Here is a 26,893-nt window from a genome sequence, read left to right on the forward strand (position 1 = left end):
TGGATGAAGTATGAACCGATTTTGATACACTTTATCTAAGAACCAGCGTCGGAAAATATGCTGCCTAACACGCATCTAATTCGTATTACCTGTTAGCGAGCTACAGTCGCACAAACAGACACACATAGCGGTCAAACACTTATCACCCATCTTTTTGCGTCGGGGGTTAAAAATATAATACGACATAATTTAAAGGACATTTTATGTATAAAATTTACCTAGAAGTAAGCATAATTCTAATTTGACCCCTTCCCCCCTACTACCTCAGCTTACCCCCCCACCCTTGGGGACTTTCAATATGATCACCTGGACATTTATAAGGAAAAACTGTAGCGTATAACAGATAACTTACGTTTTATCGTACACTGTATAGTGTACAATAGAATGCCTTAGCAAATGTTCGCCGTGAATACTTAAATGGTCATAACTTTTTTATTTACGAACCGATTAACATGAAATAAACACTAAATGTTAAATGAAGATTACCACAATATATTAATAAATAATAATAAATCGCATCTAAATCGGATAAGCCGTTTCTGAGATTAGCGTGCACAAACATACAGACAAACAGACAAAAAAATTTGTAACTACAGTTTTGGGTTTGGGATCGATTTAATAATAACCCCTGCTATTTTTTTTACATATTTTTATTATACAGACAACACTTTTCTAGAATTTTATTATATGTATTGATTGACCACGCGCAAAGTTACTAATTTCCACTACATCCTCACGCAAATCGTCAATTTTTATGAACATTGAATCTGTAAATAAAAAAAATCAAAAGATAAGTACCTAATTTTATTAAAAAGCTACTAACAAATAAAGTTTTATCAAGAACTAAAGTGACCTTCTTTGGGCGTTTAATATAGTCTTGTAAAAGTTATACATAAAAATAAAATTTCATCGTTTTCTTATTTTGTCATAACTTTGACTAATTAAAAACATGAGTCTAACTATATAAAAGCTACAACTTACCTTTTGTGGGAACGCAAGAAGGCAAAAATTAAAAAAAAGCCGAAGATTTTTAAAAATGTAACCAATGAACACAATCACTGTTATCTACCATTACCCAAAGAGAATACAAATACTGCGTCTATTACCTATATAACTGTAATGGTGTCTTGTTTGACATCAAATAATAAACATCTACCCTCACTTATAAAAATTTAGTATATTCACATGAAATATAAGCGCACCTGAAATGGACTCTGGAAAGATATGAATTATTTATTTAACTTAAAAAAAAAAAAAACAACCTCACCAACATCATAATTCATAATATTTAAATTATGAATTTCCAAGGAGCGTTAATATTATGTAAATTGATTTAATTTTAATGAAATCTCATAGATGGCGCTGTTTTAAATTTGTCTTTATACTACTAAGATTCATTATACTGTTTCTCTGCCAAAATTACTTAAATGATGTAGTTTTTATAGTGTAAAGGTAGACAATAGCATGGCTTACTCAAAAACAACATTTAAACATGAGTCTTTATATTGTACGCTGTCGTAGTACAGAGAATACGTAAGAAGAATAAAGGTTCACAGCTCCTCCCCCGCAGGTGATAGCATGATAATATGTATATAACAGCCTGACCCGACCTGTTAGTAATATTCATGCAAAATTTGAAGTAAATCCGTGCAGTACTTTCTGAGATTAGCCTGGACAAACATACAGACAAACAGACAAACAGACAAACCGACAAACAGACAAACAGACAAAAATTCTAAAAACTATGTTTTTGGCTTCTATATCGATTATTGATCATGAATTATGTATTCTTTTAAAAAAATATTCAATGTACAGTTTTGACTTTCCTACGATTTTATTATATGTATAGATAATCGATATAGAAGCCAAAAACATAGTTTTTAGAATTTTTGTCTGTTTGTCTGTTTGTCGGTTTGTCTGTTTGTCTGTTTGTCTGTATGTTTGTCCAGGCTAATCTCAGAAAGTACTGCACGGATTTACTTCAAATTTTGCATGAATATTACTAACAGGTCGGGTCAGGCTGTTATATACATATTATCATGCTATCACCTGCGGGGGAGGAGCTGTGAACCTTTATTCTTCTTACGTATTCTCTGTACTACGACAGCGTACAATATAAAGACTCATGTTTAAATGTTGTTTTTGAGTAAGCCATGCTATTGTCTACCTTTACACTATAAAAACTACATCATTTAAGTAATTTTGGCAGAGAAACAGTATAATGAATCTTAGTAGTATAAAGACAAATTTAAAACAGCGCCATCTATGAGATTTCATTAAAATTAAATCAATTTACATAATATTAACGCTCCTTGGAAATTCATAATTTAAATATTATGAATTATGATGTTGGTGAGGTTGTTTTTTTTTTTTTTAAGTTAAATAAATAATTCATATCTTTCCAGAGTCCATTTCAGGTGCGCTTATATTTCATGTGAATATACTAAATTTTTATAAGTGAGGGTAGATGTTTATTATTTGATGTCAAACAAGACACCATTACAGTTATATAGGTAATAGACGCAGTATTTGTATTCTCTTTGGGTAATGGTAGATAACAGTGATTGTGTTCATTGGTTACATTTTTAAAAATCTTCGGCTTTTTTTTAATTTTTGCCTTCTTGCGTTCCCACAAAAGGTAAGTTGTAGCTTTTATATAGTTAGACTCATGTTTTTAATTAGTCAAAGTTATGACAAAATAAGAAAACGATGAAATTTTATTTTTATGTATAACTTTTACAAGACTATATTAAACGCCCAAAGAAGGTCACTTTAGTTCTTGATAAAACTTTATTTGTTAGTAGCTTTTTAATAAAATTAGGTACTTATCTTTTGATTTTTTTTATTTACAGATTCAATGTTCATAAAAATTGACGATTTGCGTGAGGATGTAGTGGAAATTAGTAACTTTGCGCGTGGTCAATCAATACATATAATAAAATTCTAGAAAAGTGTTGTCTGTATAATAAAAATATGTAAAAAAAATAGCAGGGGTTATTATTAAATCGATCCCAAACCCAAAACTGTAGTTACAAATTTTTTTGTCTGTTTGTCTGTATGTTTGTGCACGCTAATCTCAGAAACGGCTTATCCGATTTAGATGCGATTTATTATTATTTATTAATATATTGTGGTAATCTTCATTTAACATTTAGTGTTTATTTCATGTTAATCGGTTCGTAAATAAAAAAGTTATGACCATTTAAGTATTCACGGCGAACATTTGCTAAGGCATTCTATTGTACACTATACAGTGTACGATAAAACGTAAGTTATCTGTTATACGCTACAGTTTTTCCTTATAAATGTCCAGGTGATCATATTGAAAGTCCCCAAGGGTGGGGGGGTAAGCTGAGGTAGTAGGGGGGAAGGGGTCAAATTAGAATTATGCTTACTTCTAGGTAAATTTTATACATAAAATGTCCTTTAAATTATGTCGTATTATATTTTTAACCCCCGACGCAAAAAGATGGGTGATAAGTGTTTGACCGCTATGTGTGTCTGTTTGTGCGACTGTAGCTCGCTAACAGGTAATACGAATTAGATGCGTGTTAGGCAGCATATTTTCCGACGCTGGTTCTTAGATAAAGTGTATCAAAATCGGTTCATACTTCATCCATTTATTATACCTATGTATATAGAGGTAAAAGTGGGAATGTGGGAAAAAATATTAGTTATATTTTTATCCAATTCAGTTTATCCATTTATTAGATTACAGCGGTAAAAGTGGGAATGAACAATAATCGAATGTGATCAAATAATATACTCAAGCGGCATATCAAAATATAAAAGAGCAACGTGTTTTATCGAAATCGGTTCATCCGTTTATTACATTTAGGGGTGACAGTGGTTAGATAAATAAACCAAATGGAGCATCAAACGACAGGATATGACGTGTACATAATACATATAGGTATAATTAGATAATATGGTTTACATCAAAATCGGTTCTGCCATTTACTAGGTGTGGAAAGAGAAGGGTTGAAAGTCTGTGAAAGAAGAGGGGGATATGGGAGCGGGAGGATAGCCACACCCTGGAAATTTTGAACTCTACTCAAAGCCACATAGGCCTGGCTCTTGGCAATTTTTTTTCCTAAAGATACCACTTCTTTTGCCACTGTGATCCATTACAATTTGTGCACGGTTACGGCCCAACTTAAAAGATATCAAGGAGCAACAAACTTATAGATATCAATATGATGTAGGAATGTAATATGGAGGTAGAGGTCAAAAACTCACTTGAAAATATCACATGAAAATAAGAAACCGAAGTTAAAAATTTAAAAATTAAAAAGAAAAACCCAACGCAACGAAGGAAAAGGAATAAATAATAATTTTACAAACTTCCCGACGATCTTTAAAATTAAGTACCATTATAAAAAAAATATAATTGTATATGATATGATAATGATGGTATGGCAGCCCCGATGACTTTTTTTTTAAAGTGAAACTTTTATTACATCGTCTCAAACTTTTTGGTCTGTGTAGCGCATGTCGCGTGACGGTCGGCTGCCGAGTAGGTGTAAAGCAGTGTTCGGAACCGTACGATAATTATTATCGTACAAATACGATAATTTTGTGCCTAAGTTTCACTTTTATAAAACCACACAACATTTTCATTTTTATAAATATTTAAAATGGTATTTATTTTTAAAGATCTTCGGGAAGTTTGTAAAATTATTTATTCCTTTTTCTATGCACTTTTCTTCGTTGCGTTGGTTTTTTTTTAATTTAATTTATATTGAACGGTCTAAACGGTTTAGTTACTACAGGCGTGAGACAGGAAAGATCTGAGCGCTGAGACAAACGTCAAAACGCAAAGGAATAGAATCCGCTATCGATACTAATTATTGTCATAAGCGTATGATGTTTTGCTAAGGATTTGTTCACCTTACCAACGACGACGACGACCACGAACAAAATTTTCATCCAGTCGTAATTTAACAAAATTGTGCTAAACACAATTAAAAATAAATTATTAAAATTTCCTGTCGTTCTGGTGATTGGAATTTTTATTTTTGAGATCAACGAATGAAAAAATAGATTTTTCGTAGAAACGGTGGCTCCTAGAAAACAATGTATTTGAAGTTTTTTATAGATAATTTTACCGTTTCTACGAAAAATCTATTTTTTCATTCATTGATCTCAAAAAAAAAAAATTCCAAGCACCAGAACGACAGGAAATTTTAATATTTTATTCTAATTGTGTTTTGTACAATTTTGTTAAATTGCGACTGGATGAAAATTTTGTTCGTGGTCGTCGTCGTCGTTGGTAGGGTGAACAAATCCTTAGCAAAACATCATACGCTTATGTCAATTATACTCTGTCCATTATATTATTTGCTTTTTGACAGCTTCACGCCCATGTAGGATTGTATTGTCTATGTTAAAATGTCATACAAATAATTATCGTACTTCATGGACAGGTCCCGCCCACTTAGTGATGCCTACACAAAATTATTCAATGATGGGTCGATAGATTAAAATAATCGATAGAAATACTCTGTAAAATATATCCGATACAGAAAAACTCTTCTATTAAGTTATATAATTTAAACGTAATGACAACAAAATTGTAAAATAGAAACCAATAAATAATAAAATATTAGTTTAGTTTAGTTTTAACATACAATGCATAGATATGTGGTCTTATTATTACATATCTTATTAGTACGTTTACGTTGTAATTATTATTTACGTACCTGATTCGATTTATGATAATATTTTGAATTTATAATTAAAATGGTATCACAATCGATAATCTTTTGAACATCACTTCTGGTATCACCCGTCGAGCTGTCAAAAAGCAATTCTTATAGTGGACAGACTATAGTATCGATAGCGGATTCTATTCCTTTGCGTTTTGAAGTTTGTCTCGGCGCTCAGTTGCTGCATGATATATTGTCAAAAACATCCATACAAGGAAGGAAGAAAAATAAATTTGCTCCCTTCCCTCCTGGTGCCTAAAAATAATATGACATAATTTAAAATAAATTTTACGTAGAAAATTAACTAGGCATTTATTTTTTATTTTTTAGCTCAGTATAGTAATAAATTTTACTAACAGTTCTTTTAATTATTTATGGTAGTACGTGTTTATTCAATAAAAGTTAAGAAGTCACCTACTATGCAGTCACTATTCCACGCGGACGAAGTCGCGGGCACAGCTAGTTTTAAATAAATGAAATGTCAAACCATTGGTATAAAGCCTTTGCCTGATTGAAACTGTCCATCAGTTGTTAATAGTAAAAGCATTGTCATGTTGTTTGTGGATCATTTAACTATCTATTTGGTTGCTGTCGGTTTTATTACCAAAGTATATTTTATAGTATCGCCCTATTGGGATTTGTTTAACCGAACATGTTAGGCCTGAATTAGTTTTCAGGTCATGTGGACCTCTTGAAGGTTATATTATTCATTAATTAAACTTTAATGCATAATATAACAGTATGCTAATGTTCTGACAATTAATTCGTATCGTTTTAAAGTTTTTGTTCTAACTCAGTATTGTTCAAAATAAACAAATGAATACTTAATCAACGTTAATAATATATTTTTTGGCTACTTGCTCCATGCTTTGAAGCATGACAAATTAACAAAATATCCTCTTCATAGATGTAGCTAGTTCATTTTACACGCCGTTCAATAGGAAAGTAATTTTTACATAAAATTAGGCATTATGTTATTTCATTGAAATAATCATATTTTATTTTCTAGTTTATATTATTTTATTATTCTATTATGAATTATTTATAGTTATTTTAATAAAAATAAAGAAGACTTTTTTTTATTCAAATGTACCTGGCCATAAATCTTTTTTTCTTAAAAATATACGTTCATTCATTATGGCATCGCATCAAAGCGGATCTACACGTCTAGATAAACGCTAACCCGAGAATAGATTCGAAATGGGTCATAGTAACGGCTGAACGGTGCTTTACGCAATACACTTTGTAATAAGTGTGTTTGTCTACATCTTTACTAACCATGAATAAAATATTTGTATGCAAAAAATAACTTTGGATTACTGAAGACTATATCTATCAAATTTAAGTATGTTATATAGCTAAACGTTAGAAAAATGGTGCGGTCTTTTATCGTCTACATGTTTCAGATTATAATTTATACTAGACTAGCTGCGCTCCGCGGTTTCACCCACGTGGCTCCGCTCCTGTTGGTCTTAGCATGATGATATATAGCCTATAGCCTTCCTCGATGAATGGGCTATCTAACACCGAAATAATTTTTCAAATCGGAAAAGTAGTTCCTGAGATTAGCGCGTTCAAACAAACAAACTCTTCAGCTTTATAATATTAGTATAGAGAAGAGTAATATTTCAAGTTTATTATCCGATTTATGATTTATTTACATACATATATCAGGGAGGTCTTACCATGGAGCATACTATATTAAGAATTTAGGTTACGTTAGCACACTTAATGTAGAGAACGTAAAACGAAGAGGGCTAGGGGTTATTTATTATTACAACAAAATATCTTCTGTTCATTACTGTATCCATTCATCATATTTCCGGAACTACAGTCTGCGTATTTTTGGCAAGTCCAATATTATATTATAATAGTAAATAATTAGTTCTAGTAACGCTTACTAGCGAGGTTAAAGATAACAACCCGTAAGGTAGAGCCTATTTTTCATAAAAATATAGAGGATTCATAGACAGCTTCTTCATGTCAACGCTGTCTGTCTGTGAATCTGTTTCATTCGATACATAATTCATGTTTTGTTTTAATGCAAATATTATCCAAATATTATATTACGCACTAGCTTTAAGCTTAATCCTTGTTTGACTCGACATTATAATGTGATGTTGTAAACTTTCGACCGACTAACTTATAGCCTCTGTCCTTCTCTAAGGGCCTATGTGTTTTCATACACAGATTAAATCAACTTTGTTCTGATGTTTCGTTTGTCTGCTTTTCAAATGCGGAATTATTTCATTCGTGATATAAGTATACAAACAAATTAATCAGGTTTGGAAACAGATTATCTTACTTAAACGTAATTTCAGCCAACTTCTTAACTCAGTCAAATAAGGGATACTTAATCTCAATCAAAAAGTACCTATTATGGGCTAATACATAATCTTGAACGGTGAATTTATACTAAAATAACAATCTAATGGGATGATATTTTGTAATGTAAATATAAATGTTTTGCAATTCGTCCAAATAAAATATTCATGAAAATATCCACTGATCGAATAATGTAAATAGCAGAAACTATTTTAATATTTTCAACATCTGTCAACGCTAACACTCGAAGGATCCGAATAAATTGATATTTCAGCGCTTCAGTCGTTACACTTTACAGGCAAAGTCACTTTCAATTTCTGCAAAGCGCTTTACGGCGCTTGAGCGTGACAAGCATATACGAGGAAGCCTTTATTTACGTATGCCGAACGTGAGATTTGCTGAATCACTAAAGATAAAAATATTTCGGAAATTTATTGCTGTATTGACGGTTTCAGCGTGGATGCCTAAATTGACACGTATAAACCATCAATAGTCATTTGAATAATAATGCAAGATAAGTGCAAATAGGTATATGTTATTTAAGTTTAGACAAGAAATAATGAATGACCAAAATTCACCAATACGTGTTTGATGAATTCTGGTCTAAGTTCTTTTTTATATTTGTAAAATAATATCATTAATAAAGATAAACTTTTAAGACCAAATACGACTTCTACAGTTCATATGAATATATTGGACAAATCTGCGTAATAATCATAAATCATTTATAACCTTTGCTACAGTAAAACCAGCGTAAAAAGTGTCTTTTACCAGATTCACTACGTTACGTTCCAGGCAACATGTGCTACAAAAACGTAAAAAAAGTTTCAGAGCAATAACAATAAAGTTAAAAGTTGACTGTGCAAAAATTATGATCATAATAATTCTCTTGGGCGTACTAAATCATTGTGTGTGTCAGGTCCTAATGGAGGCAGAGCGCTAACATTTTTTGCACAATTGAAAAAATTCTTGCAGGAAAATTTTAATTTTCAGCGTCGTATATATTATATAAATTTTTGTATGGCGTTCGAATATGATACGCACTTTGCTTACAATTTTGAGATTGTTTTTCATTAGCAAATGTTTGCAATTTCATCGTGCCTGTTACTACTAGAATTTTATACATGGTTTATTCGTATTCAGGTGGAAAGTATTCGTTAAGGTTAAATGCATAGTTATGCCATTAATATTATTAAGCAAAAATACTGTTAGAACACAATTAAGGATGTATTTCTTGTAAAAAACTCTAACTACGTATTGATTTAATGTTACGTTGCATTATCGACCGTATTTGTTCTTAAACCTTCCTTCCTTCCTTCTTATAACTTATGAATATCTATTGTTATAGCAATTTTAACAGAATAATAGAGCTATTAATTTTGATTCACAAAACGCTTATATGTATTTTAATTCTAAAGACTTCTTCTAAAAGTTAAAACAAACATAACATAAGCAAACAGTCAAAAGGCAAATTCTTATGAAAGTAGTTCAATAAGTACATTAAATAAGAGTAATATAATTTCGAGAACTTTCCAATAAAAGCTGTTTTGTTGCCTCAAATAGCCTTTAAGCCACAATACAGCTTATTAATAAATTATCGAAGCAATATTCGCCAGAAATCATATCGTAAAATGGAAGCTTATCTTTAATTTGAAAGCCAAATTAATAATTCAAGTCGAACCCTTGCAGGCTTCACTTAATATTGATATTCTAATGGTAGCTTTGAAAATTTACTATTATTGGTTTGCCCTAGAGAAGCTTTGCCAGCCATACTGTAATAAGTTTATTATATCTGTATTTCTACCGATAAAAATATATTTATTTATTTATTTATCAATCCTTTATTGCACTTAAAGTGAATAAAAAATAAATACAAACACTTAAATATAGCTTAAACTAAGAATGGCGGTCTTATCGCTTAAGAGCGATTTCTTCCAGACAACCTTTGGTACAGTAGAGGAAAAAATATAAAATGAACAATGAGAAGGAAAAGTTTACAGTACCTATATGATTAGTAATTGGTTTTGTTGATTTTGTTAAAATATAGCTACATGATATAATTGCATATTATTTCATAAGAAAAGCTGAAGCTAAAGTGTATATTTGTTTGTATGGTTGAACACATTGATCGCAGGAATTAGCAGTTCTTATTGATAAGATTTTTGTGTCGGGTAGTCATTTTATCAAGAAAGGGTAAAAGCCATACCTATTACCTATACATAACATAAAAACCGTCAATAGGAGCGCAGCAGTGAAAACTGTTGCGAAAATGAGAAAAAAATAATAGTCAGCGTGTAGGTGAATATTTAAAACATTGAAATAGTAAAAATTGTGCTACCAAAATAAAATTAAAACTAAAACTTATAAATGTGTGTTAATGTGAATGACGTGAAAGTAATTAAGAATATAAATAAATTGTAGCAATTTGTCTTGAAATCCAGTAAGTATATTTTTGTTGTTCCAACTAAAAAAAATGTAATTGTGTAATTTTCTGCTCTGATGAGTTAGTATAAAATGTTATAAGAATGCGTATAGCTAGATATTATTTTAATTAAGTAATTATTTCAAAAATATGCTCCTTCAAAGATAAATAAATGACTGATTTATCAAAACAAAACATATTTTGTGTTGAAAATTAATATAATGTATTTTTTATGGTATTGACAAAATAATTGCAAGTAAACCTGAGAAATATCTTACGCTTTTGCATTTCTCATCATAGTAGAAAATATATAATAATTGAATAAAAATTACAGTACAATAAAATTTGAGTAGATAGTAGAATATAAATGGTTGGACGTTGAAACTACCTGTGGTGAACTCTACATGATATTGATATAAAGCTCCATTGCTACAAGAGTCGTATTAATTACGTTTTTATGAATGAAACATAATAAACAAATCAATTCATGATAACAAACAATAATGAAAGAAAATTAACAAGCACAATTCAGTGCGAGATAGCCCCTAGTATCTAGCTTATTAAAAATGAATGCAATATGATCACAATTTCTAGTCTATATCTAATGCACTGAAACATAACACTTACCAATTATTTATTAAAAACCATCGCTCCTATATCCTTAAACGCACAAGTGTAATTATCGCATAGTCTAAACGAGCCTGTGTAACAACGGTCGTTATGTTGTTTTCAACGATATTTCAGTAATAGACCCGGCAAAGCAAATTGCGATCGGACATTCGAGCGATACCCACGTCCTCATACCACGAGCTCGCGGACGTAACTAGGGAGCTAAAAGTGCTCCGACCCGAACTTGGTTAGAACGGGACGGGCTTATCTGAAGGAAAGGGATGAACGAGGGTGCAGAGGTGCGCAGGAAAGAATTAGATGTTTATTGTGGTCTACGTGTACGTGTAATAGGATAACAGAAGCTCTGTGCGTGAGCTTTTTCGTAGTTTCGAGTGACAGCGGCAGTTAGCGTTTTCTTGGGCAGAACTCTGTCACTTTATGTTATCTTGATATTGTTTGATCGTTATTTTATTCGAAACTTTACTGAAAATTCTAATTATAAGATGATGAAGTTCATCAGGTTGTTTCTTATTAAAATTCAAATCACCAAACATTTTTAAAAGAAAACATCTTCAAATAATTTATATTGGAATATACGCAATTTGATATACCTTTACTTATTAATATAATACCCATAAATAAGAGACAGTCCATTGAAATTTTAACACACAATCCACCACTTAAGAAAAACCCTAACATTAAAGCGATTCATCGTACCATAATTTTAATAGCACAAAAATACTTTACTTAAAAAATTTTTTAAAGGACATCTTTACATCATTTCTATTAAGGACAAACATTGGAAGAACAAAAAAATCGTTCAAAGGCTCGTTCGTTTGAGCGTCAAAGTTATTTCACGGCAAAGATTTTATACAATGAGAAAAGGTGCGAATCTTCGCAGCTTCAACAAAAAGCCGATCGTGGAATTAAAACGATTCAAGTTGTACAAATTTAATAAAAGAAATGCGATTTTAATACAAAGGAATCGATGTGAATCGCATCGAGCTACATTGGAATAATTTTTATTGTCTTTTTATCTTGCACTGTGTTTATGATATTTAGGTGATTATAGCTGTTTTTAATGCTTTTATCTTTTTGTTTGTATTAGCTAAACGACGTTCAATTATGGCATTCCTAAATGACCAATTTGACGAGTGTTTGTTAAACAATACGACAACACCATATTTTTTTTTTATTCCCACGTTAACGACTGTGGGGTAATGTTGTCTGTGTAAACTCACATCAGCCTACATTAAAAAGACCGAAAGCAAAAATATTAAACCTATATTTAGTTCTTATTAAAAGTATGTATTTCATATTATACAGATGCATATTCTAGAGGATAAGTTTTCGTAAGGATGAGAACTTAAATTTTAATTATAATAAATAGGGCACTATGAACTTTGATTATGATATTTAGATTTTTTCCCATACTAACAATTAACTTATTCGCCAAAAAATAAAATGATGTTAATTCACAATGACATCAATATAATTATTTATTATTTTGACAGATTCGTAATATAACGAAGTATTCCTACAGTTAAATATTACATATTTCAACATTTATCGAAAGTGCGTGCTTTCTTCAGTTAATATTCTATTTCACACATACTTCATATCATTATTCTGAGAACATTCATCCACTACTACACTTGCTAAATTAATAAATACGCAAAAATACAAAACTAGTAGAACAGAATTGAGCGTTGTTTTTATCCTGTTAGCTGCTGAATCGTCGATAATCGTACGCATAAAATTTTATGCGGCTCTGTTCCTACTGATCTGTTTATATTTCCAGCCAATTGTGAAATTGTTCTCTGCAACTGGATAATATCTATTATTGCCTATCTCTGAAGTTTCAGCTTAGTAGTTTTTGTTTGCCTTTACTGCAAATGAAAGCAAAGACATTAGGCATTGTAATTGTACCTAGTGGTTAAATTATGAAAACACAAGCTAAAATATTGACAGAAAATGCCAATTTCTAGCAGAATATAAAAACAATTAATATAAGTACAAATAATGCCTGTTTTGTAAGTGGAAAATGCATTCACAATACCCAAGACCCATCAGGAAAGGGCCCTGGCTATGTCAGATTTTCACTGAAAACAGTGGACTACCGACTAAACTCCACTATGGTCCGTCGAGCCGCTTGCAATGACGGGGTCGCACCTCGCGGGTATTATGTAAAATTCATCTAACCTAGCATTCCCTATTGAACTTACTAAACACAACAAATCCAGGAATTGTGGAACTAGCCATTGAAGTCTCACATGTAGATTAACATGGTGATGCTCATATTCAAATTAAATAGGCAGTTAAAATGTTAGGCCGGTCGATTTGGCAGAGACTAAGAGACGAGAGAATATAATATAGATATATATTATATTGAAAAAGTGGTCTCCCTCTTAGTTGTAGCTCTTACGATCTAGCTCTGCATAATATAATGGTAATTAAGAAAATATTCATTCATCTATAATCATATTTTCATTGGACTCGTATATTGTTTTAAATACAAACCAACCACATAGATTATATTGAACGGTTAATGACTCAGTCTAAAATATCAATAGTCACTTAATGTAACCAGAATTACAAACTTGAGAGTATTAAACGTTAATTACTCAGAATTAACAAACAAACAAGCTTGTCACAACCCACATATTAGTTTCAAGATAGTGTCATTACGCGATGTTAATATTGTTTATAAAAGGGCACAAATGGAAATCATTATATACACTACGTCGGAAAACCGCAAACACCAACGAATGTGTTTTATTTTAGTAAAGCAGTTAATACCAATTTAATGACTTTAGTAGGCCTAAGACATTGGTTATCTTGAGAAACCAGTACCTAAGCGTTCACATAAACCGTTGAATATGTAAACATTGACATGATACCATAAATTGACCAAGGAACATGACTCCCTTGGGCGCCATAAATCGATTGATTCATACCGCATGCCCAATTCAATACGAATTTCATAATATAAAACCGAACTACGATGAAAAAAATATATCGGATTATTTGTTCAACTCGTTTAAATATCAAGTTGCGAATTGAATGTTATATTTCTGCATTGTTTTTCTGCGTTCAATTTAATTTGTTGTATTTATTATCTATAGGTACGGTAAGTTATTCGGACATGACATTTTTTACGTTATTAAAAATACCATAATAATATTTAAATGACCAATGCCCGTCTTTCAACATTCTAAAAACATACGAAGACTGGTCGTTAATATAAGGGTAGGTATAATTAAGATGTGCAATTTATTAATTAAAAAGACATAACTGCCGTGGTGCCCTTAGGAACTCAATTTGTTTTTCAATGCCGAACAAAAATATGTCTGAAATTCATACATATTAATAGAAGTCGTACGTGACACGCGTTTTTATTGCACATAAAACAGCTAGCCACAATGAAAATGAAATGGCCCGTGTAATGTTCAATCTTTACGATGTCATTTACTTTTTTTCCACACAATAATACTTATATTTTGAGAGTCGAGGAGATATCTTGAGATTAAAAGTAAATTGAAACTTTAAAGTCCCAAAATAAAGTCGAAGTATGATGTTCACTGTGAATTATTATATTGGAATAAAATATAGTTTTCATTTCCACGTGTAAGAGTATACACACGTGAAAGAGCTTTTTGGATATGTAGATAGAGATATTACAAAAGCGTAGTATAGCGTAGCTCTACGCTAGAGAATGCTACGTCTTGATAAAAATATGTAGAGTTCAAATGATAAGATAAATATATATTTTGTAGCTTGCGATTTGATATTTATTCAATAACGTGTGATAGCAAATAAACCAATTGATGAAATGATGGTTTTTGTGTTAGCTGAGAGTGAAATAAGTGTTTTTGACGTGACAACGTCTTATTATTCGATAGAGCCGGCTGCACGCACGAAAAAACATGACTCATGCGGCGTTACCTTGCTCTGAAGCGTTCCATGTAAGGCTTGAAGTGCAAGCGAGAGCGCGGAACGAGCGACAAAGAAGCACAATCGGACGTTGTCACGTTCAACTATCGCCAGTAAACCGACTTTACAGACAACCAATTTTTTTTTACACCGGTTCAACATCTCATTCCGGTGAGAATTCCCTTTGACCTCGCGAGTGAATCCGCGGGTGGAAACCAAGTATGTTATAATATTATTATGTTTGGCAACTATAAAAATATATCAGACAAAAAGAACATGCATTTACAATATTAAACGAGCTATACATTAAACTGTCAGTTACAGCTTGCTATAACTCTTTTGGAAGGGTATTAAAATTTAAAAGAATTTCAAGTATAAAATATACGATCTTAAATGTCTTAAAATGAAACTTTGAAGTTATAACGAAATTATCTAAACTTTTTCCCAATCTTGGAACTTGTTGAAATTTGAAGATTCTTGAAAATGAAGAGTACTTATTGTACATAATATATATTCTTCTTTAAACTCTTTGAAAACTTTTCATTTTATAAAGATAAAACTATAATCAAGTTTTCAGGTCCTGTTGGTTTGTATTAGGTGGCTTAATACTTTTTTTGATATTAGCCATCATTCATAATATATGCATTGTTTATGTGACAACATAATTAAGACTATATTGTTATTTTTAAATAAAATTAGGCAAAACTTCTAAATTGTTTGCTTTTGAAATAAATCAGGATGTAGTTGAATTATGGGTATACTAAAACCAGATTGAAACTGAAAACGTGATGGCAATGGTCACTCGTTAATGATATTGTCGTACGTGTTATAATGGCAATGGCGAAAAGCCTCCCCATAAGCTAGTATTTATTACATTGGTTTGGAAAATAGTTTACACCCATTATTTAGCGCGTTAACCGCATTTTGGTTGTTAAAAATCATATAAGTCACTAAAATGGTACTATGGCATGTTATTTGATACACTTTATAAAATTTATACATATAATATGTATTTTTAAATGCATGCTGACAAGAAAGACTCATTTATTTTAGCATTTTAATTAACCTTACTGAACGATTTATAAAAAGCATGTTAGAAAACATATAATATGACGCATAAAATACCCTTACATATAAAGTGCAGTTTGAAATTTACAGAAGTATTAATTACTTACAGAATATTATGAAATTATTTTCTTCCAAAAGCTTATTAATATAACTACGAGGTTGGTGGTTTCGATAAAGCTCTCATATTTTGTGGCTGTAGTGGTAACAACAGATGTTTTTATTTAATATTTTTACATTTAATTTTACCTAAATCTGAGAAGATCTGTTGCACTACTCCTTTATTAAAATATCAAATTACCAAAAATATTTACTTATTTTAATGTTTTAGTTATAAGTTTAATTAAAATAAATTACGTTCAGTTTTAGATACAAGACAATCCTTAGATCTAAATTTCAACCAAAAATGTTAGTTTAATTAATGCATATAATTTTTTAATACTACTACATACTTCATAATAACTACCTATAGCGCAACATCGTGGTCAACGAACAAAGATAGCCGATATATCATCTATACCCATTGTCCTGAGTGAATACGTTGAAATTTTTCATGCAAATTGTTCCCACGAAGCGAGCTCTTTTATATTAATGCTTTATCAAATCACCGAAGTGCATTATTATGTGCATATTTTGTGCTAGAAAGATTGGTCGTCGATAAACAAAAAGTTTAGTTTAATGAGCTGAGAGATAAATCCAATTTACTGAAAAATACGGAGATAATAAGTTTTGTATTGGATTTTCTGCTGTATTTTTTTACACGCTTTATATTAGCTTCACCTGTATGTTTGTAAGTTTGTAACCGACTTCTTTGGGCGCGATTTTGACCCACTTTAAACGGCCAGATTTCGTTCAAACTTTGTAGATTTATTTAAGACCGATGACAATACACTAATTTGATAAAATAAATAATAGTTAAAAAAGAATAAAAAACACGCGTTTTATAGAAAACCGAACTAAAAGCGTGTTTTTTAGTTTTTTTAAACTATTATTATTATATGTAAATCGTAAACTTCATAATAATAAACTATGTTGTAGTTAGCCTTCATTCTCAAGAGGCGGTAATCCACCCTTTATTTATTGTTACATACGGCTTTGGGTTATCTTTAATGCGTGCCTAAAAATGTACATTATTTTATCCCGCGTATAAGTAACAGTAGTTTATTTAAGAAATTAGGTTGTATGCTAAACGGAAAGCAGTTTATAAGAAAAACTGTTAACAATGTTTCTTAAGTAAATCAAATACGTTATACGTTTCAGAATTATATTAAAGTCAAAGCAAGATTATCATATTATTTTAAACATATTTAAGACAAATTAAAAAAAAATACATGATAAGCTTATAATTTAATTAAAGACAACGCTGAAAGGGAATTTGTTTTAAAACATACAATAATTTACACTGTCAGTGCACCTCCCAATTATAGATGCATAGAGATTGTTTAATTACTATCGAACAGTTAATCAAGATACCTTTGTCAGTAGTTTGATATGATCTTCATTTTGTTCAGCGCAAGAGCTGGTTATGCAAATGCAAACTAATATTTTTTATAATTTTAAGAATAATTTAGAGCTTTTAACAAACAAACAAACAAAAATACTTTATTGTGCACCACAGAGAGAAGTACAAGTAAGGACACAATACAATAATTAATAAAAGAGCACAACGAGCAAAGTGCATTTACGTAAAATATTGAAAAAAGTATCAGTAAAACAACGTACAAGTAAATACATATATGATTTATTTTAAGCTTTTGAAATGAAAAAAATGCTAAAAAAATAAAGGATTTTTTGCCACCTATATTTTAAAGGTAATCCAATTTGTGCAAAAAAAAATTTAAAGTATGAAAAAACCACCCCATTGTTTGATCGAATCACGCCTATACAAAAAGAAGCAAAACAAAGACGTGAAACACAATCGAAATCACATTTCTAGCTCTTCATCCACACCTAGTTATCAAGTGCCGATATTCAGTTATGATGCAATCACTAGAACGCAGACAGTGTATTCAATAACACCTATACATATTCATGCATTTCGTAACAATACAATTCTACACACAATATAAAGATACGTCGATATATTTCGATTGTGACTAAAAGATATTGGAATTTTAATGCATTTATCTCGGGAATTCTATAAATTGAGTTGTATTTATTGAATAGTTCATTCATTGAGATCACGCTACGACTAATAGGAGCGTAGCATCAATGAAAAACGTAGTAAGAATGGGAAAAATATTCCTTTTGAGAGTAGAAGTGTCGCGTGGGTCGAGTTAATAATATTGTAATGAAAGAGTATAAAGGAAATATGCTGTAACTTACACTGACAATTTTAAAATGTGACGCGATATCTCTTATATATAAAATTCTCGTGTCACAATGTTAGTCTGCATACTCCTCCGAAACGGGTGGACCGATTCTCATGAAATTTTCTGTGCATATCGGGTAAGTCTGAGAATCGGCCAACATCTATTTTTCATATGTACCACGGGCGAAGCCGGGGCGGACCGCTAGTTATAAATAATATTTTAAACTATGTTTAAAAATATTATTTGTTAGTGTTTTGTAATCACAATAGACTATTAATTATTAGAAAACAATTATTGTTCTTTGAAGGGGTGTTTATATTGTAAGTATTTCCAACTGCTCGTTAGTAATAAACAATAGTTCATGTTATTCTGATAGATTAAATGACCACAATATCGAAGAAAATGGGATATCTGGGAAAAATATTATGTTGCCAGTTTATCTTTGAAAGCATGTAACAAAAAATAAAGCTATTACGAGGTTTTTTGACGAGGGATGCAACCCCTCGTCACTTGATATATAAATAATGTCGTCAAATGAAAACGAATTTAAGTATTTGTACAAACAATCGGAAAAGAGGATAGAAAATAGTAATATGTATATGTCATCAAATTTATTATAATATATAAAAAAACATATATTGGGATTAAGTATAGAAGAGATACATGAAAGTAAACATGTACTTTATTATTCATCACTATCTAGACTATAAAAATGGTAATTGCGAATTCTTATAAAATCATAAAAAGAGCTAATACATAATAATCACATTTTAAATATTTATAAGTCGATTTATATTTTGCTTCGTACTTATTTTTTATGGAATAATTGTCATATTTTGATGAAGGTGACGATCGAATAAGTGGTTTATTTATCTGTAAAATTGACATCCTTTTTGTTATATAGAAATTGGAATCAATTTACAAAGGCATTTAATATCTATACATTTAAAAGTGATTAGTTTATCTATAAAATGTGAGATTGCCATACCTGGTTATTATTTTTTAATACCTTCATACAGACGTACTTTATTCAGGTATTATATCGTTTTTCCGATTCAGGTGTAAAAGAGTTTCTATGTTTCAATTTTATTTTTTTTTATTTCAGTATGTGGGACAAATAAAGAGGAGCTTGGATTAGAAATAAAGAACTTTACACATTCCGTTTCAAATATTGCCTTTGACACACGCCTTTTATCAAAGCAATTATCTGCAGTACGGATATTTCTATTATAATCATTTCATTCCTTATTTACTTATAGTTTCTTCTATTTATACGTTACTAAAATAACCATAAAATAGAGATTTTCTACAATGTTATTTTTTAGATCAGTTAGCTCTACAATAGTTTTATCAGAATATTTTATTTTCACTTTTGTTACCGTTATGCTGTCACATTAAACATGCTACAGGCATAATGGGGCGGGAATATTATTCTTTTTAATCGTAAGAATTTTAAGAAAATTTCAGCTATCGTTATTTTTGTATGATCTACCTAATCAGGCACATTTAACTGAAGGATTTAAAAATAATCTCAACACCATCAATCTAAAATGCCAAGTTGTAAAGTAACTTTGAATTAGGTATAATATAACGTAGACGAAATCCATTGAGACAAGATAAAATGCTTCAAGTTTGAATAGAGACAAAATATTAGCCATAAAGCGAGGAAAACAAAAGATCTACGTACGCCCCAAACCACTTGAAGTCTTGAGCTTGAGAATTATATGAGATCCAAAATGTATATTGGTATATTATTGTTTTGTTTACCTTTGTTAACGCTTTAGGGAGAGAGAAACATAATATTTGAATCAATATGGTGCCTATTACAATTGCGTTGTCAAATACCATGACCGATTTTGAAACTGTTTGAACATTAATCATTTAATTTGGTAATTGATGAATAACAATTATTGAGAACTGAAACAGGACTTTACGAATAGGACGGAGGAGTACCTACTAGTTTCATGTATAAAAAAAATGCTGTTTAAACAAATAACCAAACTTTCTAAATATCATGATGGTGTTTATAAACTCGATGCTCACTTTATGTTACTAGTAAATTTTATAAAATAATTTTTGACAAATGGATACATAGGTAGCTGAACTAGTAGCGCGATAACAAAATATATCACAGAGATATATAAAAATCAGCGGTCAAAAACGAACAAACGGTATGAAAAATGCTTTAAAATAAATTTTGTATCAAGGATTTCAAACAATGTTCATCTTTTGCATTAAACAACGTCCACACACCCTTGGGAAATCTGCTATGCATACAGTGACAATAAATATACTACAGTTGTGAACAAATGAGCCTCATAGCTGCTATAGAAACCGCATCGCTGCATTGCTTTACAGTTAATAGTTCGTTTTGTATGACGTATCGATTTTCAATATATTTCTCTATGTGAGAATACTGTAAGGAGAATAGTAAGAAATGGTACTTGCTTTGTGGAAACATATTGATCAATTGAGAATGTCGACTATTCCATTGAAATAATATGGTTGAGATTTTTAATAACTCCTTATGACGGATGATGAAACTTAAACCTATTTAATATAATTTTGGACCACATGTGTGTATTATATTAAAAATTATCGAGAAGAAACAACAAATGTTTAGAATCTAAGTGTTTAGAATAATTAATTGTATACAAAAAATTGGGCTAAAGTATGAAATAAGGAGACATTTAATAGATGACACTGACAAGGCATTCAATCCCGAATTTATTTTATCACGTTTATCCCGAAATGAAGATGAATAAAAACATTTAATACCTAAATTACGTAAAAAATGTTTCAATATAGCATTGGAACGAATAATACAATTATAAGTTTTATAGCACGCCTCCAATCAACTGTAAACTCTGAACTAAGCGACAAATCCTATTAAAACAAATTAATACGATGTGATGGATAAATTAAGCTATTCATAGGAATAGATTTGCTTAACATAGTGTAACATTATGTATCTACTATCTACTATAGGACGTAGTTATAAAATCCAAAGTAGAATAATAATTATAACTGACAATTTTAATATAATATAATTTTGAACTTATTGAAAATATTCATAATACAGGGTGTCTCATAATACAGCATTTAAAAGAAAATATCCGGCACGGGAATGGCAGCCATCACTGTGTCTACCTGCCGAGTTGTCATAAATACTGTAATTTTACTGTTCGATTAAATGAGTGCCGTGAACGCAATGGACTGCATTTGGACGATATTATTTTTAAGAAATAAATTCCCATATTATGCACTTTAATAATTAATAAAAAAAAATTTTATCCACCGCTTACTTTTTTTTAAATTCATCCACAAATTATAAACTTTCTTTTGAGACACCCTGTATTATACCGACGAAACAATCTTATAAATGACCGTGTTCAAATGGGAATTGGGATATTATCATTCATCATACCACATGCATATGTTATGACTTGACAAAGCATTAACAGATTGCAATTTGGAGAGTTGCACTCAGGGATAATATTTATTTAAAGTACCTAGTTAAGAAGTTGATTGACTTTGTAGTCGGACTCACGTCAAATATAAACAAATTAAAAAGTATGCTTTATTTTCGTGTAATAGAAACTAGACATTGTAACTAAAACCTCTGTTTGAGTAAACAGAGATTACGGATTGGATTAAATTGTATATCCTTTCACTAAACTAAAGGTATTTGTAAAGAAAATGTCAACTATTTCCTAAATAAACAGAAGTAAAGTAAACTGAAGGTTCATTTAATTAACGTTTCCCGGCAAAATGTCAATACGGCATCATTTCCAGGGATTGTTTGAGCTAAACAGATCAATGTCGAAGAAAAACAAGTAATTCGATCAAAACACCGACTTACAAAGTTATGACTATGTGTGATTTGTTTTACTGGGTTCATTCATTGATGTGAGATTTATTTTAACAGCTGATACAAGAAAATAATTTCATGTTTCCAGCACAAACGAGCCTGAACCTTTGTTAAATATAGAGAGTGTAAGGAAAAACATGTTAAACTTAAACAAAAACTATTTTTCACAAAATAAAGATCATATTATAATGTATGATCGACGGAATTTACAAATATTATACATTACGACTAAACTGAAATCGATTGGAAGCCAACGTATCGCTTCGTTCAATTTACTTACGCCTACGACAAGGTTGATATGAATTGAGATTCAATTTCTTGTATCGTTTACTGGGATGGAATTATATTAAATTCAGATAGAAATATAACGTCTGCCACTGTTAACATTGTAACTTAGCTCTAAGAAAAGATGAGGAAATCGTTAATGAGATATATTTTACGTTAACTGATTGAATTATAATTAACTCAACTTGTTTTAGTAAAAGTTATAATCTTGTTAAAGTGTGGAAACGTGAGCTCAAATGAAGAAAACATTACATATTATGTTGTCTCTGAAATATTTCATATACATGCAGGTAACGATTAGTCTTGTAGGTATCTGAATCCATAAGCCATGGTGAAACTCTACTGTAGGTACCTACTTACTTATATTTTTTTAATATTTTCCTACACTTTCTAGTAGCCTCATCTGAACATTTCTTTAAACGAGAATATTCTGCATTGCATACAATTTTCGTTCAATTACGAAACCTAAGGCACTTCATACCGCCTGATGCAATATTAAATACGCCGATACTTTCAAGACAGAACCGACGACTAAATTATTCACCAGCCACGTATAACGTCCCCATAACGTTGGAGAATTTTACGTGAAAATTATTCATGTCACGTCACCCTACATGCAGACATTGTTATTGCAAACAATCGATACATATTATCACGTTTTTTCTTTATTTCGCAGTATTTCAATAGCGGGTGCATTATGAGTAAATTTCTGCAGTTTTATAATGTGTTCTTCTAAGTAATAGCTAATTATATTAATTATTTTAATAAAATGTAATGTAATAAGTCGCTGAAGTTAAAGAACAGGGTCCTGGATCTAAATTTATGGACAAAATGTGCAATTATTGGCTGCGACATCAGCTGCAATCCTGATATTAGTTTCCAATTTAATATCTTCAAAACGAATTCCAAATATAGCTATATTAACATAGCTTCGTAGCAGTTTCTTAAAAATTAAGTGATTCAAAAAACATTTCAAAATCGGTCTATTCATTTATAAATATTGGCATACTTATAGATGATATTATAGTGACGTGAATACACATCAGAGTACAGACATTTCAAATTTATAAAACCCCTGTATTTGTATCAAAGTGTATCTGAAATGAATAAACTAAAATAATACACGAAGTTTTAAATTATGTTGTAAAAAACTTAGCGATTAAATCGTATTGCAGATTTGAAAACTGTTGTTACATAAACTGGCATACAGTGTCGTGATATCGCGTCATAAGTTTCATTTATGGCCACAAGACACGGCAACATTCACTTAATAGTTATACGAGTACGAGGCCTTTGTAGAGATAGGCGTATGTAGATTGCATCGTATGGAGATTTTTTATCTATGATAGGTTGATTGTATTACTAGCTTTCCGCCCCGCGGCTTCGCCCGCATTTTCAAAGAAAAACCCGCATAGTTTCCGTTCCCGTGGAATTTCTGGGATAAAAACTAACCTATATCCAAGTGTTAATCCAAGTTTCCCTCTATATGTGTGCTAAATTTCATTGTAATCGGTTCAGTAGTATTTGGCTAAAAGAGTAACACACATACACATCTCCACATACATAGGTACATCCATCCTCACAAAATTTCGCATTTATAATATTAATAATAAGATAGGATAGTACCTAATATTAGGATAGGATTATCAATTATTAATTGAAATAATTAATGTATATAATTCACATACTAGTTATTAAAATAAAACAATTACATCAACTTGTAATTACTTCTATCCGTTTCAGTAATAAATTACAACATGATGATTTGAATATTAGTTTCAGGGATTATATAGTTCAGACCAGTATTATTTATTAACTTCATACATAATTTATCCAGGCGATAGATAATATTCAAAATTTATAGAGCACTAAATTACTCTGTTAATCTAGACCTATAGTTAAATTATCTATTAATTAACAAGAAGAGCAAATCCCTAGCTTTTGATTATACAACTGGACTGCTTTTTGATATCATGTTATCAGGAAATATAACAGCATTGTACGGACATTTTGGATTCCTTGTTAACTGACAAGCTTGTTTGCTACTAACCTGGATTTTGTATCAGAAATTGGTTTGTTTTCAGGCTTTGTACACATTTTGATGGTAGATAAAGCGGAGGGGTGAGCGAGTATTCAATGTAGATAGACTTAAGTGAAATTGTATTTCGTCTTTGCAAAAAAAATAATTAAGTGAATATTTATGATGTTTATTTTTAGTGATTTCATTAGTGTTCTAAACAACCCTGTAAAATTATAAACGCAGTGTCATGTTTCATCACTATACATTGTTTATAGGACAGCAATTATTATAAATCGCTTAAAGTTAATGGTTTTATTAAGATTACACATAATAAAATTAAATGATATCTACTCAATACAAATCTGAATTAAAACTACAAATAATTTTTTTTTAAACTAATTTCCCATTTGATATTCTACCTTTTACCTCGCAAAACAAACAACACTGACAATTCGGGAGTAATTTCTCGTCTCAGTGACTATTGATATTTGACGCCTCAGCTGACCTATATACACAAGAGCATGCCGCAGGTTGATGACCTTTTTGCAACATTTGTCATAGCTCTGTACAATTACCTACTGTTACATTTGTTATTTTATTCGCGCGGAAAACGAATCACATTGTAGAGTATAAAAGTTAAAATTGTTTATTTGTTGATAATGAAAGAATAACCGTAAATTAATCCTTATTTGTAAGATTGAAAGTTTATTTAAAAATCCAATTGAAAAAATACAAGCACATTTTATTTTAAATTTATACCGTGTGACACAGAATGGACTATGATTGTAATTGTTAACATGTTTCTAATTAAATTAAATAAACATCAATACTAATTAAACTGTTGCCATCGCATCATTAGATAAATCGATGCTTCGCAGACTGAAGCATAAAATAATTGCAATGCTTCAATCCTTCATTTCGAGCTTAAAGAGACATTTCGCCAAATTGGCCCCAAGCTCTCCAACTAAAAGGTATTTATATGCGAATAGATAACAAGCAGGACGCGGGTGTACAAGATTTACGGCCTTTACAGACAGTCCCAGGACGGTCGCGAGATTAATAGCTAGTGTGGTCACCAGAACAAATGTCAATTTCTAATCCCTGTTGTGTTCGTCAATTGTTTCTAAATTGAAGGCTTGTAAGGGCCTAGTTTTGTTTGTATACATTTTGTATAATCGATGAATATCAATGGAAGAACAAAATAGAAGTGGCAAAGCTCCACCACTGTCCGCTTCACCCGCAACTTCCTTCCGCGTACGGTGAAACTGTGGAACGATTTGCCACCTGCGGTGTTCCCGAACAACTACGACATTGGGGCCTTCAAGAAAAGAGCTTATTTGTCCATAAAAGGCCGGCCAAGCACCTGTAACACTCCTAGTGTTACAAGTGTTTATGGGCGGTGGTGACCACTTAACATCAGGTGGCCCATCTGCTCCTTTGCTTGCTCTGACATAAAAAAAAAAAAATTATTGATATATTAAACTATGAATGGAATAGCTAAATAAAGGCCCTAATATTACAGATTTCATTTAGTTTATAAATTAATAAATAAAAATATAAATTTAATTTAATCTTAATAATATAATCTTTATGTATAAATAATTTTGATTAATATTATCAGATAATTATTTTTTTAATACCTAATATATAATGAGCACCACTTACCTTATCTGCATCAGGAAGGGTTGCAGGCCTACGATACAAGCTGTCTTAGTGTAGGCCTGCAGGTCATATTATTATCTTTTAATCATCAGGTCCTATTATAATATTGTTGTATTTTTTTATGTTTAATTAATTTAAGATAATGATTTATATGTATTTAATTTTATATTTATGGTGAATAAATGATTATGATTATGATTATGATAGCTCAATAAGTAGGTATATTCTACCGGTGTTAAGTATCTTGGACGTGTCACACACGTTCCATGAAACTTGAAAGAAAATTATAATTTAACTAAATAAAAATAAAAACTAGGTTTTTTATTCCATATTATGAATAATACAAAAAGCAGATCATGTGCATACTTAACTCTTTTTCCTCTTGCTATTTCTAATTGAAATACAAACCGATATATCCGTTAAGCGAATAAGATTTTCTAGGAAACTAAATCTCGATGATTATGCTCTTTGCTAACTGCTATTTAGATGCAAAGCTTAAATAGTTCGAGTTCTCGAAGTGTTGACGCTTAATGTTGTTTTAGTTTAGTTCACACCCGTGACTTTGTCTTCGTTGAATGATATGTTTTGCTGACATCAGTAATATCGCTAACAAGATAAAAGTCAAAGTATAATATTATGGATATAATATCAACTATTTAATTGCCTGTGAAAATCTCTTTG

At 30.7% G+C, this 26,893-nt stretch overlaps 2 protein-coding genes across 2 annotated transcripts in view; one reads left to right on the forward strand and one right to left on the reverse strand.

Moving 5' to 3' along the window:
• Nucleotides 1-11,266, reverse strand: part of mspo (M-spondin) — a 30,571-nt gene extending 19,305 nt beyond the window's left edge. Inside the window, exon 1 of the mRNA XM_089703292.1 lies at nt 11,083-11,266. The gene's annotated coding sequence lies outside the window, so the exon portion shown is untranslated. The remainder of the gene's footprint in view (nt 1-11,082) is intronic.
• The window catches only part of Dok (docking protein homolog), a 246,996-nt gene that overhangs the window by 135,874 nt on the left and 84,229 nt on the right, over nt 1-26,893 (forward strand). The window lies entirely within an intron of this gene.

This window comes from Colias philodice, chromosome 14 (assembly GCF_061535455.1).
Source record: "Colias philodice isolate Cphi_HAF_F1 chromosome 14, ilColPhil1 Martin Lab GWU primary, whole genome shotgun sequence".
Classification (NCBI taxonomy): Eukaryota; Metazoa; Arthropoda; class Insecta; order Lepidoptera; family Pieridae; genus Colias; species Colias philodice.